The sequence below is a fragment of the Trichosurus vulpecula genome, unplaced genomic scaffold (genome assembly GCF_011100635.1).
Source record: "Trichosurus vulpecula isolate mTriVul1 unplaced genomic scaffold, mTriVul1.pri scaffold_106_arrow_ctg1, whole genome shotgun sequence".
Taxonomy (NCBI): Eukaryota; Metazoa; Chordata; class Mammalia; order Diprotodontia; family Phalangeridae; genus Trichosurus; species Trichosurus vulpecula.
In genome coordinates, this window is record NW_023494391.1 from 21,634 (window position 1) to 43,026 (window position 21,393).

The window sequence follows — 21,393 nt, forward strand, 5'->3', positions numbered from 1 at the left end:
AGGTATTAATCAAAATCCCTAAGGTTGTTAATTTATGGGCATACAATTGGGAAAATAATTCCTAATTATTGTTTTGATTTCCTCTTCATTAGAGTTGAGTTCACCATTTTCATTTTTTATACTGGTATTTGATTTTCTGCTTTCTTTTTTTAAATCAAATTGACCAAACATTTATCAATTATATTGTTTTTTTTCGTAAATCTAGTCCTTTCTTTTATTTATTAATTCAGCAGGTATCTTGGTTTCAGTTTCATTAATCTCTTCTTTGATTTTCAGTATTTCTAATTTGGTATTTAATTGGGGATTGTCAATTTGTTCTTTTACTAGCTTTTTCATTTATGTGCCCAATTTATTTGTCTCCTTTTTCTCTATTTTATTCATGTTGGCATTTAGCGATATAAAACTTCCCCGAAGAACTACTTTTGCTGCATCCCATAAGTTTGTGTATGTTGTCTCACTATTGTCATTCTCTAGAATGAAGTTATTTATTGTTTCTCTGTTTTGTTCTTTGGTCCACTCTTTCTTTAGAATTAACTTATTTAGTTTCCAATTAATTTTATCTTATTTTTCCATGGTTCTTTATTGCAAATAATTTTTATTGCGTTGTGATATGAAAAGCATGTTTTGACTACTTCTGCCTTTCTGCACTGGATTGTGAGGTTTTTATGCCCTAGTACATGGTCAATTTTTGAGTATGTGCCATGCATCACTGACAGGAAAGTATATTCCTTTTTATCCCCATTCAGTTTTCTCCAGAGGTCTATCATATCTGCCTTTTCTAAAATTCTGTACACCTCCTTAACTTCTTTCTTGTTTATTTTGAGGTTAGATTGATCAAGTACAGAGAGGGGGAGGTTGAGATCTCCCATTTATTGTAGTTTTGCTGTCTATTTCTTCCTATAACTGCCTTAACCTCTCCTCTAAGAATTTGCATGCTATACCATTTGGTGCATATTGCTTCATTGTTTATGGTGTCTTTTAGCAGGATGTAGCATCATTCCTTATGTCTTTTAATTAAATCTATCTTTACTTTGTTTTGTCTGAAATTAGGATTTAGGGTTACTGTTAGATCTGAGATTTGGATTGCTACACCTGCTTTTTACTTTAGCTGAAGCCCAACATACTTTTTCTCCAGCCTTTTACCTTTACCCTGTGTGTATCCCCCTATTTCAAATGTGTTTCTTGTAAACAGCATAGGATTGTGATTTTTAACCCATTCCTCTATCTGGTTCCATTTTGTGGGAGAATTCATCCCATTCGCATTCACATTTATGATTTCTAAATCTGTCATTTTCTCCATCCTACTTCCCCCCTGTTTATGCTTTTATTTCTCCCTTTCTCCTTCCATTTCTCAACAGAGTTTTGCTTTTGACTGCTGCCTTCCTCAGTTTACTCTCCCTCTTAATTCCCTTCTATTATCTTACCATTTTCCACTTGCCAATCCCTGGTTTTATATATCTTGTTCATGGTCACGCGTAAGACTCAGCCATGTGACTTAAAATCCTCTCAAAAATGCAACTTAAACCAATGTGGTCTAAAACTCCCAGATGTCATAAACATGTCACTCAAACCCATTTTGATTGCCAATAAACCTTGCTGCTTTTGGAATGTAATTACTGCTATAAGGAATTGGATTTCCTCTTCCTTTTACTAAGATAGTTTTTCATACTTCATGATTCTGAAACATATAAGCATGTTCATGGTTGTCTTCCAGCTCCTGAATCTTGCCTTATTCACATAACGGCACAGAGTAGTCTGTAGCACAGCACTCCACAATTCAATGATCCAGAGAAAATCAGTCTAGAACATTGTATTCCACATTCCGGTTACCTGCCACTGTTCAAACCACAACCCACATGCTACCTCCTTGTTTCCTCTTCATGAATGATATCTCCCAGGTGCTCCCTGTTGTTACCACCACCTCCCAATACCCTGGCAATATACACTAATAACATCAGAAGTGTTCTATGATGCTAGGAACACCATTTTCTACTGGCTGAGTACTGTTTTTCTTTTTGAAGGATCATATGGGATCTGACCAATGTCCCACAATGGAAACAGCAGCCTTAACAATCTGACTTGTTTTTGTATTGTGTGTGTGTGTGTGTGTGTGTGTGTGTGTGTGTTCAACCTGAGATTATTCAAGACTAGATATCAATATAGGATATCATATGAATTTAAGGAACACAAATCATCACATAGAAATTATAGTGTATAAGGAGAATAGTCTCATGGGACCCTTGTCATCTGAATAGCCTTGCATCCTTTTCTTTCTACTAGGTACCAGTTGTGATAAGCATATAATAAATAATAACAATGCTGATCATGAGAGGCATAGCTCTCAAAAGGTCAATGAGTACTCTAAGAATTTAATACAAATTTAATTATCATAAAAAGACAGGGCTAGTAAGAAAATTAGGCCAGAGTCTTTAAGAATGTCCTATGGAAGGATAATGCTATCACTTCATAACATACCAGTCCTTAGCAGCAATGCTCATGTCAGGAAACCCTAAGCCGTTAACCCACAAGACATCAATTGCAAAATCAACCTTTTTGAAGGTGCAGAAAATGTTATGGAAGATAGTTGACTCCCTTGCAACAGCCCTGTGGTGGGGCCTGGGAAGAGAGGCAGGCCTATATCTTTGTCGTGCCAACCAGTACTTAAAGATCTTTCCCACACTTTTGTGCCTATGCGGCATGAAGCTCTGGGGCCATAAAAAGAACTCAGATGGTAGCTATTGAGAAACCAGATTTCCAACATGAGAATAGAAGACAGAATTGAGAATTCAGCCCAAGGATGAGTAGGAAGAGCTCCAAGTCCAAAGTGCAGAATAGAGTGCCAAGGAGACAGTGGACACCAGAAATCTGCAGACCAGAGGACTGAAAGGGTAATGGCAAGAGACAGGCAAAGAGTTACGGTTTATGAGTGATTCTTTAAGACAAGGCCCTATGGGTTGGTGGGTTGGGAAGGTTTTGGGATGACTTGGATCTTTGCTTTTACTGTGTGAGTTTTTTTTTTCTGAAGCATCACATGGGATTTGACAATTCTCTTATAATCCATTCAGCAGCTTTTACTGGTGTCGGTTTTTTGTGTGTGTGCATCTGTTTGATTTCATCCTGCAATTATTCAACAAAAACTACAAATCAATATTGGATAGAATATGGATTTAAGGAGCACAAATCACCAGATAGAGATTATACTATATTTGGAGAATTCTCTCATGACACCCTTAACATCTGAATAGCATTGCACTCAAAAGATAACTATTGGGAACCCAGATTTGCCAAGTCAGAAGAGAAGGCAGAAGAGAATTCAGCCCAAGTAGAAGTCAACAGAAGAGCAGAAGAGAGTGCCTAGGAGAGAGTGGACATTAGAAACCTGCAGATCAGAGGACTAAGGAGGGAATGGAAAGAGGCAGGCAAAGAGTTAGGATTTATGAGTGATTCTTTAAAGTAAGGACCTACCTAGGGGTTGGGTGGTTGGGGAAGGATAGGGGATGACTTAAGTCTTTACCCTAATACTGAGTTTTAATCTCCTTGTGAATACATTGAGATGGGTTACCTGCCTTTGAAATATAATTACTGCTCTAACTATTAGCATTTACAGTTTCTCACATCTGATTCTTTTCTTCTCAAATAAATTTTCTATTTCCTCTGCCTTTTACTAAGAGAGTTTTCATTCTTTACAATTCTGAACCATACAGGTATGTTAATGGTTGCAATTCAAATCCTAAATCTCTCCTGATTGACATAACGCCACGTAGCAATCTGCAGCAGAGCACTCCAGGATTCAATGATCCACAGAAAACCAGTCTACAACATAACATACCTGTGAAAATGCTGCTGTTCAAACCACAAGGCACAACCTACCTCCTTGCTTTCCTCTTCAGCAATGATCTCTCCCAGGCCTTCCCCTTTTGTTACCACCACCTCCCCATGTCACTCTGGCCATCTACAGTAATAACATCATAAGTGTTCTCTGATGCCATAATCAGCAGCTTTTAGTTTCTGAGTTTTTTTTTTCTTTTCTGAAGGATTACATGGGATTTGACAAGTGTCCTATCATCCGAACAGAAGCTTTTACTGCCAGAGGTTTTTTTGTGTGTATGTGTTTGAGTTCATCCTGCGATTATTCAACAAAATACCAGATAACAACATTGGATATCATATGGGTTTAAGGAACACAAATCATCAGAAAAAATTATAGTATATGTGGAGAATACTCTCATGGTACCCTTATCATCAAACCTTTTAAAACTGCAAGGATGATAAATGGTTAGGTTTCTCATATGAGACTTTTGTTCTTATTATAAATGGTCTAGAAAAAGAGTATCTTCTTAGTATAAAGGGTATAGAGAAAGAATATACTAAGAAATAACTCCAAGATCCCAGACAACACCAGAGGGAAATGCAGAATTTCTCATTATATTGGCAATTGAAATGTGCCAACTGGATTCATTAAGGATTAAATCACTCTAAACAGGTTAAGAAGAAAGATGCCTAGATCTTCCTGTCTATTTTATTTTAGAAAGAGTTCTCATAACCAGATGCAATTAATCTAAGTACCCTAGAGACCTATGGAAGTGTATCACTGAAAGTCGGACTTCCCCAAAATCTGGGATTTACCAGGGGATTTCATGGAAGCTACAAATCCACCTGACCTATGGACATACCAACCAGCTCCTGCACATTTTACTATAAAGGGATTTTCTGGAGTTTTCTGCAGGATAAGTCTGTATGGCCCAATGAAATTATCTGAAACCCTAATTGAATCAGGCCAAGCTAATTGAGGATCTCAAACATATACTCTCCCCAAAATAAATTTGAGTGAGATAAACAATTGTATCCAGCAGACAGGATGAACACCCTCAGGGCTATCAGTTCATACAAGATCAGGACAAACAGGTCTACTTTCTTATAAGCCCAAGCATTTCTGGGCTTGAAACTCAGAACAGACTTCCCCAGCCTCCTACTCACCTTTCTTCTCATTCTTCCTTTTGAGATGTCTGTGACCTCTTCTAGCTCTATGCAATGCCTAATTCACTTGGTGCTTCCAGGGAGATAGATACAGGCTGTGTGCAAGGAGATCCCATTATCATACCCTTTAAAAACCACTTGTCTTTACTCTCTCACAGACAGTATCCCTTACCCCATGAGATAAAAGAAAGTATTGAATCTTGTCCTCCATGGCCTCTTGCCATGCAGAGTTCTGCTGAGTAATAGATGCGCCTGCAATGCCCCTACCCCACCCATCCCAAACTCAAGAAGGCTTACACTTTTAGGGAAACAAGTTTATCACTTTGTTCAAGATCTTAAATATTAACTCCTTTGTAGTTTCTCTATACTCCATGGTGACCAACCCCTTTGAGAATTCTCATTTCTGTCCCCAAGGTGCCTCCTACTTCTCAATTTTTAGTTTGTGCCTTTCCTGCTCCCCCCATCCCTGAGTAGATAAAAGTGAATAACTAGAACGAATGAGTGAAGTCAATAGCTAGAGTGAAAATTCTGGTTTTGAGGGGAAAAGATCTGAAAATGACATATACCAAATATAGGAATTGGGTTCAAAATATTCTGATTTTTTCAATTGTTGTTTGAATTTATTAAATATATCACCATAACAATTTGTTAATTTACATCACAAGGCAGTTATTGGTAATAAACTGGAGTTCCTTAATTTTTGGGGAACTTGGGACTTGAGCCCAAGCTGAAGAATGAAATAGATGAACACAAGAAGGTAGGTGGAAGTGGAGTCAATGCCAGTCGAAAAGGCTTTTGTAGCCTTAGCTAACATGACTATATTGGTCAATAACAAATTCATAACCAGAATGGCTCATTCTACAAGTTAGATCACCCCTAATTCTTTACGATTCTCGCTTCAGCCTGTATCTAAATCAAGGTTGAGGAAGGTGCAGGGGAAAATGCAGATTCTCTAAGCTTCCTAATTTATATTGGGACCATAACATTTGAGCTAGTTCTCCCTCTTAGAAGTAACTGCATTGATTTGTATTAAGATCTATTTTGAAAGAGACTTCCACAGAAAAAGATGTCTACAAGTGACCTGAACGGGAAAAGAAGATCTGCTAGAAGTTGTTCTGGGAGCCTACCTATTCCAGAATGCCCAGGAGGGGAGATATCCAGAGGACTGCATTAGGACATGCTCTGAGAAACCAGAAATGCATGTGAGACATCTGAGTCCTAAGATATGATGGACTGATGAAATGGACAGTGAGAATGTGTTACTAAGAAAGAGAATATTTACCTTTCTGTTTCACTTCTTCCTCATGTGCTATTGTTCTTTGTAAGGCCTCCTTGCTAAAGGGGACTCCCATCAATGTGGCTCCCATCAATGCATCAGTCAATCTATTTCCCTCCTTCCCTCCTATTTTTTGCCATCTAAGCCTCACAGTCAGAGGTGAGAGGAAGTGGGGGTAGAACTCTTTATGATGTCTTTGACATACTTGTTAGTGATTCATTGAATCAAAATGGGAAATGAGAGACATTAATATTATACTATTATATTAATAACTAATTTGTGCCCATTCTTTTTCTCTTATTTTGGTTAAGACCCCACTCCTGAACAGGTCAGTCTGTCTCTGAAGAGCATGACTAAGTGATAGGATTATTCCAAGCCCACAAAGCACATGCTTTCTACCTCGGTTGGGTGGGCGCCCACTGGGACCCCACACAACTGGGATTTCACCCAACTGGGAAACCTGATTTCTGTTATTATATCTTTTGTTTTTCTTTTTAGTTTACAACACTCAGTTCTGCATAATTTTGAGTTCCAGATTTTCTTCCCTCACTAACCCCTTCCCTCCCCAAGATGGCATGAATCCCATATAACTCCCACATATAACTTCGCATTGAATTAATTTACACACTAGTCAAGTTATGGAGAAGAATTATGACCAATGGAATGAATCATGAGAAAGAAAAAACAGGACAAAAAAATCAACCCAAAACAAAAACAAAAGAGGGAAAAAGAAAAATAAAAGGGTGGGGGGAAAAGTCTAGTATGCAGTGTGCCTCAGTCTGCATTCTTATTTCACAGTTCTTTCTCTGGATGTAGATAGTATTCTCCATCATGAGTCCTTTGGAGCTCTCTTTAAACCTTGTGTCGATGAGATGAGCAAAGTCTGTCAGGGTTAGCCCTCACAGAATCCATATATCTGTGGTTGTGTATAATGTTCTCCTGGCTCTGCTCTGCTCACTCAGCCTTATGTCGTGCAGGTTTTTCCAGGTTGTTATGAAGACCGTATCATCCCCATTTCTTATGGCACAATAGTATTCCATTACCTTCATATACCACAGCTTGTTCAGCCATTCCCCAATTGATGGGCATCCCTCGGATTTCCAGTTCTTGGCTACCACAAAAAGAGCCGCTATAAATATCCTTGTACATATGGGTCCTTTTCCCGCTTGTGTCATTTCCTTGGCATACAACTCTACAAGTGGTATTGCTGGGTCAAAGCATATGAACGTTTTTATAGCCCTTTCGGCATAGTTCCAAATTGCTCTCCAAAATGGCTGAATCAGCTCACAACTCCACCAGCAATATAACAATGTTCCAATTTCCCCACATACTTTCCAGCATTTGTCATTTTCCTGTTTTGTTATTTTAGCCAATCTGACAGGAGACATGTGGTATCTAAGTGTTGTTCTGATTTGCATTTCTCTAATCAGTAGTGATTTAGAGCATTTTTTATATGCTTACATATATCTTTAATTTCTTCCTCTGAAAAGTTTCTGTTCATATCCTTTGACCATTTCTCAATTGGGGAATGACTGGTATGCTTATAAATTTGTCTCAGTTTCCTGTTTATTTTACAAATGAGGCCTTTATCAGAGACACTAGTTGTAAAGATTTTCTACCAATTTTCTGCTTCCCCCTAATCTTAGTTGCATTGGGTTTTTTTGTACAAAAACATTTAAATTTAACATAATCAAAATTATCCATTTTGCATTTTGTTATGCTCTCTATCTTTTGTTGGGTCATGAATTCTTTTCTTTTCCATAAATTTGATAGGTCAACTATTCCATGCTCTTGTAAATTACTTATAGTATCAGCCTTTATTCCTAAATCATGAACCCATTTTGACTTTATTTTGGTATATGGTGTAAGATATTGGTCTAAGCCCAGTTTCTGCCCTACCATTTTCCAATTTTCCCAGCAGTTTCTGTGAAATAGTGAATTCTTAACACAGAAGCTGGCCTCTTTGGGTTTATCAAAGAGTAGATTGCTATACTCGTTGACTTCTCCATCTTGTGTTCCTATCCTATTCCACTGATCCACACCCCTGTTTTTTCACCAGTACCAGGTAGTTTTGATCACTGCTGCTCTATAGTACAGCTTAATATCTGGTATGGCAAGGGCACCTTCTCTAGCATTTCTTTTCAACAATACCTTAGATATGCCAGACCTCTTGTTCTTCCAGATGAATTTTGTTATTATTTTGTCCAGCTCTTTAAAATAATTTTTAGTAGTTCAATTGGTATAGCACTGAATAGATAGATTAATTTAGGTAAATTGTCATTTTTATTATATTAGCTCGGCCTAACCATGAGCAACTGATATTTTTCCATTTATTTAGATCTGATTTTATTCGCGTGAAAAGTGTTTCATAGTTATGTTCATAAAGGCCCTGGGTTTATCTTGGCAGAAAAACTCCCATATATTTTGTAGTGTCTACAGTCACTTTGAATGGAATTTGTCTTTCTATCTCTTGCTGTTGGGCTTTCTTAGTAATGTAGAGGAATGCTGAGGATTTATGTGGGTATATTTTATATCCTGCAACTTTGCTAAAGTTTTTTATCATTTCAAGTAGTTTTTTACTTGATTCTCTACAATTCTTTAAATAAATCATCATATCATCTGCAAAAAGTGACAATTTAGTTTTTTCTTTTCCATTTCTAATTCCTTCAATATCTTTTTCTTCTCTTATTACTACAGCTAACGTTTGCAGTACCAAATTGAACACTAGGGGTGATAATGGACATCCTTGTTTCACCCCTGATCCTATTGGGAATGCATGTAGCTTATCTCTATTTCAGATAATGCTTGTAGATGGTTTTAGGTAGATGCTATTTATAATTTTAAGGAAGGCTCCATTTATTCCTATGCTTTCTAATGTTTGTAATTGGAATGGGTTTTGTATTTTGTCAAAGGCTTTTTTCTGTATCTATTGAGATGATCATGGTGTTTCTACTAGTTTTGTAGTTGATAAGGTCAATTATGCTAATTGTTTTCCTAATATTGAACCAGCCTTGCATTCCTGGAATAAATCCTACCTGGACAAAGTGTATTATTCCGGTGATAAGTTGCTGCAATCTTCTTACTAATATTTTATTTAAAATTTTTGAATCAATATTCATCAGGGAAATTATTGTATAATTTTCTTTCTCTGTTTTGACTTGACCTGGTTTGGGTATTAGTACCATATTTGTGTCATAAAACAAATTTGGTAGGACTCCTTCTTCATATATTTCCCCAAATAGTCTGTGAAGTAGAGGAATTAATTGGTCTTTAAGTATTTGATAGAATTCATATGTAAAACCATCTGGCACTGGAGATTTTTTCCTAGGGAGTTCATTGATGGCTTTCTCAATTTCTTTTTCTGAGATGGGGTTATTTAGAAATTTTACTTCCTTTTCTGTTAACCTAGGCAAATTATGTTTTTGCAGATATTCATCCATATCTCTAAGGTTGTCAAATTTATGGGCATACAATTGGACAAAATTATTCCTAATTATTGCTTTGATTTCCTCTTCATTACAGGTGAACTCACCCTTTTTATTTTTGATACAGCTAATTTGATTTTCTTCTTTCTTTTTTTAATCGATTTGACCAAAGGTTTTCAATTTTATTGATATTTTCATAAAACCAGCTCTTTGTTTTATTTATTAATTCAATAGTTTTCTTGGTTTCAATTTTATTAATCTCTCCTTTGATATTCCGTATTTGTAATTTGGTATTTAATTGGGGATTTTCAGTTTGCTGTTTTTCTAGCTTATTCAGCTGTATTCCCAAGTCATCGATCTCCTTTTTCCCTATTTTATTCATGTAAGCATTTAGATATAAAACTTCCCCCAAGAACTACTTTTGCTGCATCCCATAAGTTTTGGTATGTTGTCTCATTATTGTCATTCTCTTGAATGAAGTTATTGTTTCTCTGTTTAGTTCTTTGGCCCACTCATTCTTTGGAAATAGAATATTTAGTTTCCAATTAATTTTTAGCTTATTTTTCTATGGTTCTTTGTTACAAAAAATTCTCATTGCAACACAATCTGAAAAGCATGCTTTGACTACTTCTCCCTTTCTACAATGGATTGTGAGGTTTTTATGCCCTAATACATGGTCAATTTTTGAGTATGTGACATGCTGAGAGGAAAGTATATTCCTATTTATCCCCATTTAGTTTTCTCCAGAGGTCTATCATATCTGCCTTTTCTAAAATTCTTCTCACTTTCTTAATTTCTTTCTTATTTATTTTGAGGTTAGATTTATCAAGTTCAGAAAGGGGAAGGTTGAAGTCTTCCTATATTATACTTTTGCTGTGTATTTCTTCCTGTAACTCCCTTAACCTCTCCTCTAAGAATCTGCATAGCATACCACTTGGGGCGTAAATGTCAAACAATGATATTGCTTCATTGTTCATGGTGCCTTTCAGCAGAATGTAGTGTCTTTTCTTATCCCTTTTAATTAAATCTATCTTTACTTTTGCTTTCTCTGAGATTAGAATTGCCACACCTCCTTTTTTTTTTTTTTACTTTAGCTGAGGCGCAATATATTTTAATCCAGCCCTTTACATTTACCCTGTGTGTATCCCCTTGTTTCAAATGTGTTTCTTGTAGACAGCATTTTGTAGGATTATGGTTTTTAATCCATTCTGCTATCTGCTTCTGTTTTATGGGAGAGTTCATCTCATTCACTTTCACAGTTATGGTTTCTGTCTGAGTCTTTTTCTCCGTCCTATTTCCCCATGTTGATGCTTTTATTTCTCCCTTTCCCCTTCCCCTCCTCAGCAAAGTTTTGCTTTTGACTGCTGCCTTCCTCAGTTTACCCTCCCTCTTTATTCCCCTCTCTTATCTTACCATTTCCCACTTGCTACTTGTCCCCTCCCTTCTGACCACCCCCCTCCCTTTTTTCCCCCTTTCCCCTCCTACTACATGTAGTACAAGTTAGATTTCTTTACTTATCTGGGTATGTTATTCCCTTCTGGAACAAGATCAGATGACAGTAAAGCTCAAATACCGCTCTTCTCCCTCCCTTCTTTCCCTCTACTAAAATGTGTTTTTGTGTCTCTTCATTTGGTGTAATTTACCCTTTTCTACTACCTCCTTACCACTTCTCTCATAGCCTTCTTTTACATCTCTTAATTATGTTTTTTAACCTTATATCAGTTATTTTATACAGACATTCACAGTCTATGTGTATCCCTTTCAATTGTCATAATAGCTGTACTATTCTCAAGACTGACATATCTGTGCACATATATATAGAACACATACATAAGATAATATAATCCTATATAAAGATGCAAATAATTTGCCCTTATTGATTAGTAAGGTTTGTGGGGTTTTTTTCCCCCTGTTTACCTTTTTGTGTCTCTCTTGAGTTTTGTATTTGGAAATCAAATTTTCCATTGAGTTCTGACCTTTTCATCAGGAAGGTCTGGAATTCCCTTATTTCATTGAATGTACATCGCCTAGCCTGAAAAATTATGTTTAGTTTTTCTGGGTAGTTGATCCTTGGTTGCAGTCCCAGCTCCTTTGCCCTTTGGAATATCATATTCCAGTTCCCCCTGTTTTCTAATGTAGAAGCTGGGAGTTCCTGCGTGATCCTGACTGTAGTTCCATCATATTTGAATTCTTTCTTTTTGGCTGCTTGCAGTATTTTCTCCTTTACTTTCATCATGGATTTCTGGTAGACCAATAACCCTTAAATTGTCTCTCCTGGATCTATTATCCAGGTTAGTTGTTTTCCCAATCAGATATTTCACATTTTTTTTCTATTTTTTCATTCATTCTTTACATTTTGTTTTACTACTTCTTGATGCCTCATAGATTCAGTAGTTTCTACTTGCTCAACTCTAATTTTGAATGAGTTAGTGTCTTCATTTTGTTTTTGAGTCTCCTTTTCCAATTAGTTGATTTTACCACTCAGGGTGTCATTTTCTCTATTTAGATTCTGCATCTCCATAGCCATTTCACCAATCTTGTTCTTTAGGGACTGGATTTCATCAGTGGATTTTTTTTTTCCATTTTTCCTTTTACCTCCCTAATTTGATTTTTAAAATCCTCCTTTAGCTCTTCCAGTAGTGCTTTTTGGACTGGAGACCAGGTCACATTACCTTTTGAGGCTATAGTGTCATTGCTACCCTCTTCCAAATTGGTATTTTGATCATGCCTGTCTCCATAAGAAGAATCTATTGTCCTCGGTTTCTTTGTTGTGTTCTTCTTCATGTTTGTTGGTTTGCCTTTTCCTGGCTTTACAACAAATTTCTACCTTTGGGCCTCAGGGCTTTCTTTCCCAGATTTCTTATTCTGGGTATTTTGTGTCTAGTTGTTGGCTTTGTGATTTATAGCCTTCAGTTTCCTGAGGTGTTGGGGAGGGGTCTGGCTCCCAAATGTCTCTTTCCCTAGGGGTGCTCTCCAGCACTGTTGCTCTTCAGCAATGTTCTCAGGTGTTTGTTGTTTGTGCTGTTGTCTGACACTTTAGTTTATTTCAGCACCTCCCTTGGCATCTTTGGTTATACAGAGAAGCTACTTACCATCAATTTGTAGAATATTGGCTTACCTCATTAATAAATTGATTAAAACTACCTGGAAACTGTCTCTCAGGGTTTTATTCACGACATCCCCAACCACCCAGGAACCCAGTTTTTGTTTACTTTGACCTTTAAAGGAAAACAGTACACCTGGACTCATTTCCCAGAGGGGCCTTGCGATTCCTTACTATCTTTTTAATACGGTTAAAGGAAGATCTCCAATCCTTCTACACTCATAGGGCATCCATTTGGATCCCTCATGTGGATGACCTGCTTTGTTCCCCCAAACTGACCTCTGTCAGGAATGTACTATAGCCCAGAAAAATTCTTTATACAACCTCAGATATGAGGTAAGCCACAAGAAGCCCCAGGCAGCTTAACCCCTTTTTCACTCTTCCACTCTCTTCCTGATTTCAGGCTCAATCTCAGTCTCCTCCTTTTCTTTCTTAGTAACTCACTGCAGATCATACCTTACCCTCTTCTCTCAGTCTTTCCCTCTCTCCATTTTGACTGCTCTCTCTTCCTCTCTCCCTTTGTATTACTCTCTGCCCGCCAGAACTTCACTATTTTTTGGGAGCCTCTCCCTACCTTTCTTTACGTTTCTTACCAACCTCTAAGCACCCCACTACTTCACCTGCCTTCTTAGCTGTTGCTTCTCATCTACTCATTCCTCCAAGGAAAGCCTTCGCGTGCTTGGGGCTGACATCCCCCCAATTCACCAACATGTTTGAGGCCAGTACATTAACCTCAATCTGGTTAGCCCATTTGCTCAGACAATGCTCACAAATGTTACTCCCTACTCTGTATTTGTGACCTATGACTACGTAGCAACTGAGAGAGTAAACACAGGGCAACCTTTCTGTACCCATTGTTTGTTCAGGATACATTTAAAAGGGGATATGTAAAGATAAATTGCTTATGTAACCTAACTCTAAATGTCCACTCCTCTTTGGTAGATGTGTGCATGTGTGTCTGTTTGTGAAGAGAAACAAAGACATAGACAAAAAGAATCTACTTTTTCTCATTTAAGACCTAAATACAACCTCTCTAATTGTATCATATTATATTCTCCTTCCTATTCTTGCATGTTACCCTCTGATTCAACATTTCTGATTAGTACTGGCTGTCTCTATCCATACACATTCCCTCTCACCTTCTCCTTTTGATTATCATTGCTTTCAAGCTTCAAAGCCCCTTTCTGCAGCCACAGGGTTCCAATCTATCAATTTGAATATCATCATTCAAACACTAATAGATAAGGGTTTGAGTATTATTTTGCGAATTGTCTAGTCAAGAGATTCCCAAACTTATTTAGCCCAATGCACCTTTCAAAAAAAATTCACAACTCCTAGAAATTTATTTTCTTTATTTAATGTTTGATTCGCATTATTTCAAACTGTTTTTAATAACATGCTAAATTTAATAATTTATTGTTAATTTCTGGGGTTTTCCTACATTGAAATTTTGATGTCACAATACTCCATTATAGCACCTAATATGTTACTAATGAAGTCATTATGTCCATATATTCCTGCCAATGTATGCTGGACTTCCAAACAATGCACAAGACTTCTTGTAAGACTTCTCAGCAGATTTGAACACTGATCAGTTATAATTTGTGCTCTCTATATTTATTTGGAAATAAATGTAATCGCTATGACTTTGAACCTTACACAACAGATGAAACTTCCACAAAGTTTTTCAAAATTTTACCTTCTCTTCTTTGTGTTTCACCAGTCCCTTATTTTTATTCAATGTCCTCAATTGTGCCTGAGAGTAGTACCACTTGCCTGACTCATTCCAGAAAACCACCCACCCACTTTGGGAACCTGTGCTGAAGAAAATGTAAATAATGCAGTTTAAATTTCAAAACATATTGTGCCAAAATAAGTAATAGAGAAATGTTTTATATAATTGCATATGTGGAACCTATGCTTACTATCTCAGTTAAGGGAAAAGAACAAGGAAGGGGGGATAGAATTTGGAACTTGAAATTTTAATTTTTTTATTATAAGTTTCTATTTTTAGTTTATATTCGGTTCTACATAATTTTGTGTTCCAGATTTTCCTTCCTCCCTCCCCCCTCCCTCCCCAAGACAACATGAAAACAGATGGGGGAAAAGGCTAGCAGGAAGTGTGCCTCAATCTGCATTCATACTTCATAGTTCTTTCTCTGGATGTAGATAGCATTCCCCATCGTGAGTCCTTTGGACTTGTGCCTGCACCTTGTGTTGCTGAGAGGAGTGAAGTCTGTCAGGGTTGGTCCTCACAGAGTACATATATCTGTGGTTGTGTATAATGTTCTCTTGGCTCTGCTCTGCTCACTCAGCATTATGTCGTGTAGGTTTTTCCAGGTTGTTATGAAGTCTGTATCATCCCCATTTCTTATGGAACAATAGTATTCCATTACCTTCATATACCACAGCTTGTTCAGCCATTCCCCAATTGATGGGCATGCCTTTGATTTCAAATTCTTAGCTACCACAAAAGGAGATGCTGTAAATATTTTTGTACATATGGGTCCTTTTCCCGCTTCTGTGATTTCTTTGGGATACAACTCTAGAAGTGGTATTGCTGGATCAAAGGGTATGAACATTTCTATAGCCCTTTGGGAATAGTTCCAAATTGCTCTTCAAAATGGCTGGATCAGTTCACAACTCCACCAGCAATGTAACAATCTTCCAATTTTCCCACATCCTCTCCAGCATTTATCATTTTCGTGTTTTGTTATTTTAGCCTATCTGACAGGAGAGATGTGTTATCTAAGAGTTGTTTTGATTTGAATTTCTCTGATCAATAGTGATTTCAAGCATTTTTTCATATGCCTATACATAGCTTTAATTTCTTCCTCTGAAAACTGCCTGTTCATATCCTTTGACCTCTTCTCAATTGGGGAATGACTTGTATTCCTATATATTTGGCTCAGTTCCCTGTGTATTTCAGAAGTGAGGCCTTTATCAGAGACACTAGTTGCAAAGATTTTCTCCCAATTTTCTGCTTCCCTCCTAATTTTTGTTGCATTAGCTTTTTTGTACAAAAATATTTCAATTTCACATAATCAAAATTATCCATTTTGCATTTTGTAATGCTCTCTACCTCTTGTTGGGTTATGAATTCTTTTCTTTTCCATAAATCTGATAAGTAAACTATTCTTTGCTCTTCCAAATTACTTATAGTATCAGCCTTCACTCCTAAATCATGGACCCATTTTGAATTTATTTTGGCATATGGTGTAAGATATTGGTCTAAGCCCAGTTTCTGCCCTACCATTTTCCAATTTTCCCAGCAGTTTTTGTGAAATAGTGAATTCTTAGCCCAGAAGCTGGCCTCTTTGGGTTTATCAAAGAGTGGATTGCTTTACTCGTTGACTTCTCCTACTTGTGTTCCTATCCTATTCCACTGATCCACACCCCTGTTTTTTCACCAGTACCAGTATCACTGCTGCTCTATAGTACAGTTTAATATCTGGTTTGGCTAGGGCACCTTCTCTAGCATTTCTTTTCAACAATACCTTAGATATGCCAGACAACTTGTTCTTCCAGATGAATTTTGTTATTATTTTGTCAAGCTCAGTAAAATAATTGTTTGGTAGTTCAATTGGTATGGCACTGAATAGATAGATTAATTTAGGTAAAATTGTCATTTTTATTATTAGCTCGGCCTAACCATGAGCAACTGATATTTTTCCATTTATTTAGATCTGACTTTATTTGCGTGAAAAGTGTTTCATAGTTATGTTCATAAAGGCCCTGGGTTTATCTTGGCAGATAAACTCCCAAATATTTTGTAGTGTCTACAGTCACTTTGAATGGAATTTGTCTTTCTATCTCTTGCTGTTGGGCTTTGTTAGTAATGTAGAGGAATGCTCAGGATTTATGTGGGTATATTTTATATCCTGCAACTTTGCTAAAGTTGATTATGATTTCAAGTAGTTTTTTACTTGATTCTCTACAATTCTTTAAATAAATCATCATATCATCTGCAAAAAGTGATAATTTAGTTTTTTCTTTGCCATTTCTAATTCCTTCAATATCTTTTTCTTCTCTTATAACTACAGCTAACGTTTGCAGTACCAAATTGAATAGTAGGGGTGATAATGGACATCCTTGTTTCACCCCTAATCTTACTGGGAATGCATCTAGCTTATCCCCATTACAAATAATGCTTGTTGATGATTTTAGGTAAATGCGATTTATAATTATATTTATAATTTTAAGGAAGGTTCCATTTATTCCTATGCTTTCTAGTGTTTTTAATTGGAATGGGTGTTGTATTTTGTCAAAGGCTTTTTCTGCATCTATTGAGATGATCACGTGGTTTGAAAAAAAAACCAAGTATATTTTACCACATTTTTCTGCAGAGAGTTGGTTAAAGATCAGCACTTTATTGCAGAGATCATTCACACCCATGTTCAACTTCTAACCCTTCAACTCTACTTTATGGATGTATTTATTTACTTAAATGTAATTTTATGAAAGGCAGGGACTATTTTGTATTCCTACTTTTCAATAATCGTTAGACTTGGTAAATGCCTCTTAATCTTGTCTGAATATAACTATGTGCATTACAATGTAAACTACTTTACCTTTCTTAGTAAGCACCATCTAATTTGTTGTATTTACAATCTATTCCATTAAGGAAAATCCTCTTCTTGTATCATAGTAAAACATACATGGGGGTCATAAAAATGAGGTCATACAGGCTTGCTAGCTCTGCTAAAATAATGTATATAAGTTTTCTCATTGCTTTGTTCAGGCAGCCAGAGTTTATACTCTGACTCCTTGTACGTATAAGTAAACTAGCTCCGCTATGCTTTAAGGGAAAATAATAAACAACATGGATTTTTCTATCACCTAGCTCTGTTGTTTGCTTCAACCAAATTTTCAGGTTTAACACTTATGGTGCCGTGACTTTCGGATGGAAATGATGGAAACGGGACAACGCAGCCCAACCTTGCCAACGCTTTTGGGCGCCATAGGATTAATTTTTCCTGGAATTTTGGCCTTGACAAGGTGGGCTAAGTTGTCTCTCTTCCCAGCTTCCAAAAAGAACTCCCACAAAATTGGTTGAAGTCTGGAAATTCCCTTTAAGCTAGCTCTGGGGGCAGGGATCAAATCTGTGGTAAAACACAGATCTGCGGTCAAACGCACATAGATCCCCTGGAAACACTGATTGATCTAGAAAATTAACTATGGATCAGTCAAAAACTAGAATTAGAAGTCCAACTCTTCCTGCACTCCCTCTCCTCCTTCGCTTGGAGGCTCTGGTCCTGGGGAGAAAAACGGCACTTTGCTTTTTCCCTCCCCTTCTGCCTCCCAGGAAGGGCTCTGATCCTGAGGGAGGTAACTCTGTTCTGCTACCTTTGCCTCCTCTCTCTCTTCCCTCCCCACTCCCTTTCCCCCTTCCCTTAAGGGCTCTGTTTTTGCCTTCTGCCCTATTCCTGCTTCCTTCCCTTGAAGGCTCTGATTATGGGGAGGATAAATGCATTTTATCCTTACTCCTCGCCTTCCTTTACCTGTCCTAGTCCTCCTCCATCTCCCCTTTCCCCCTTCCTAAGGGACAGGATATGGAGAGTCAGAAAAATCAGGAACGCCAAGGCTTCCCCAAAGACCATAGGGGTGCTAATAGCTAACTCATGAAAGCTTCTAATTCTCTGTTGTTTGAACTCTGAGCTCAGTCTGTAGTTGTTCTGTATTTGTTTTGTTAATTGTCTGTTAACTGTCTGTGTGAGAGCGTGTGCTGTGAAATGTCTATACCGTGTAAAATCTGAAACGCAGGCAGCCAGAGAATTCTAAGGCTGCAGTTAGGGAAACAGAGACTCTATTTCCTTTTTCAATGTTTGGCCTGGCCAGCCGAACTTGAAGAACAAAATAGAGCTGAAACATTTTAGCATATTCTGGGATTGATTATTCATTAAAAGTTTGGAAATTGGTTAGTTGGATTTTGGGACAGAACTCCTGAGACTGTAAAATCCCTCCAGGAGCTCACTCTTGCTACAACACCCTCCCAATGCTGATCACTTAGGTGAAGTTACTAGAGTTACAATCATTGAGATCTCTCACCATTGTTGTCTTGTCTCTGACCAAGCCAGAGCTGCAGTAAAAGTTAGAGCCCCTAAACAAACTCCTTTCCTCCCGAATCAGATTAGGAGAAGAGAATGCAGGAGAACGGTAGGGAAAACTTAAATCCTCCTTCCGCACCTGGCAAAAGGAGGAGAAGGACAGAATTTCACAGACTGACAGTATTCTGACAGTCCTGTGCCCCTGGGTACCTTTGTAGCCCAACCTTGTTGGCAAAGTTTGGAATTGTCACCCAGGTCCTATGCATTCTGCCCACTCTGTCCTCAGCAGCTGCAAACCGCCCTAGGCTCAGTAACTTCGGCAGTTGTTTTGTGTTATGGTTGAAATGGAAAGGGAGGCTGAGTAATAGGTTGCAAACGTAAATAAAAGCTTGAGGGGATACGAAAGGCAGATGAGAAAGTGAGGGGGCAAATGGGAGTTGGCTAAGCCTCTCCTGTCCCGAGAATGATAGTTTCAAATGGTTTAAGTTAAGTTGAGAGTGTGAGAAAGTATTTTAGAAGACAGAAAAGTTATGCAGCTTGATTCGATTTGATAATTATTAGCTCAATGAAATTTGGGACAGTCCTATCTGAAGGATATTTATTTGCTATTTAAGATTTTATGGGACTACAATTTAATAGTGTTTTAAGCTCTGATTACAGGTATAGGTCACATGAAACCAGTAGTGGAATGGCAGGCATTACAGACTGAGAATTCTTAAAGGTGGATGTCTATGCCTGGGAGGAAGTCTTGAAGACGACCTTGGACACAACCTAGGTAGGATCTTCCTGACTCTATTTCCCAATTCTGCTATTTCCTTTCTGAAAAGGAAAATCCCCACCTGATTACTCCTAAGCCCTGCTTTCAGCATCTAATGGCTATATGATTGGCTAACAGATATGACTCATGCCTGGAATCAAACAGAGCTAAGGAAGTTCTTTCCTTCTGTTAAGATATATGACATAGTCCCTCTTTCCTTTCATAGCAAATTTATATTATCAAGAAGTTTTGTAAGCACAATGCTAAATCTATTAGGTAATAGATGGATATTGGACTATCTCTGAGTTATTATAATAGGATACAGGAATGAATAGCTCACAATTTTAACCTATGTTCATGACCAAATAAGGATCAGAAGGATATAGAGATAACATCCTCCAAAAGGAGGAAATGATTAGACACAGTAATAAGGCAAAGATGTAATGTGAGAAATGTCTAATTAAATAGGAGAGCAAATTTTGAGAGGAAAAGGCAATAGGACCAAATTGATTCCTCTAAGAATTATATACAGATGTGTATGATTGGCTCCAAAATTTATCAGTCATGGAAATTCAAGTAAATTAGTGTGTTTTGGTAGTAAGATCTTAAATGTGGATTTTTGTACAAGAAAATTGTATGAGATAGTACAAGTGAAATGATATCTCCTTTTTTCTGATGATTTTAAAAGGAAGATGAATTCAATTTATGCTTGGACCTTTATATTTTAAAGGACTCTTATACCAGGTACAAAATTTAGGTAAGGACAGAAACAGTAGATGATATATGACCTGAAATACTCTGAAGTTAAAAGAAGGAGAGCCAAATTTAAGTGATTAAGTTATATTAAGTTAGAATTGCCTGAGGATTTCTACATCTGAACCAGAGAAGCAGAACTCTCTCTTACTATCTAGGAACCAGATAACCACAATCAGGCATCTGAAAAAAAATTTTTTTTGCTTTAAATGGACATTGGAAATATGTAACTGGGATTTAAAGCTACTTTGTATTTGTACTGTTTGAACTTAGCCCTGAGCGGCTGGGACCTATGGTGTGCTGTTTTTCTCTCAATTATCAAATTACATGTGTTCTGAGAGCTCCTGTCAGATCTGACTACTTCTATAGCTGCCAAGTTGTGGATATGGACTCCTTGATCCTTCTATCACATCTGATGATTGCCCGTGCTCCTGAGTGGACATCTGAGCCCATAGGACACCTTGCCCTCCGGTGTCAAAGAGCCTGAAGGGGACAGCATCGGACACAGGCAACCTTCCCAAGAGCCCGGACCAGAACCTGAACGAAGAACTGCTCTTTCCCTTTCTGAGTCCGTTGCATTCCCAAGACTGTTTACTTGTACCTTTGGTGTCTTTAGCTTATTTTACTTAGGTGCTCTAGTTTCCCCATTGTGCTTCCTACTGATCCCCCTTGCAACTTGCTCCCCCTGCTTGTTTACAGGTAGGTTATAATTACTGTGCATCACTGGGGATGTCCAAACACAGAAAGAGAAAAAAAAAAACCCTGAATCCACCTAGATAAGGATTTTTACAACTTTACCCCTGAGAAAGATAGAGGTTTTTCCATACCTTCATTGGTCTTCAGGTGAAGCTTTCAGCTTACCTTTGACCAAAAGGAGGAAATGTGGAAAATATTATACTATTTTATATCATTTTTGTAATTTCAATAAGACTCAGGGCCTGAACTACTTCACCAGAAGAAAAGCCTGATCCTAACAGTCTCTGTGTTCTCTGAGTAAGCTCAGAGATACCTCTATCTTGTAACAACAAATCCAGATGGAGCATTTCTTGCTCTGC

The 21,393-nt window shown here is 37.5% G+C and overlaps 1 protein-coding gene across 1 annotated transcript in view; it reads right to left on the bottom strand.

Annotated features, from left to right (window-relative positions):
• The window catches only part of LOC118833277 (RNA-binding motif protein, X chromosome-like), a 29,098-nt gene extending 10,229 nt beyond the window's left edge, over positions 1–18,869 (bottom strand). Inside the window, 1 exon segment of the mRNA XM_036740626.1 lies at positions 18,830–18,869. The gene's annotated coding sequence lies outside the window, so the exon portion shown is untranslated.
• Between the last annotated feature and the right edge of the window lie 2,524 nt (positions 18,870–21,393).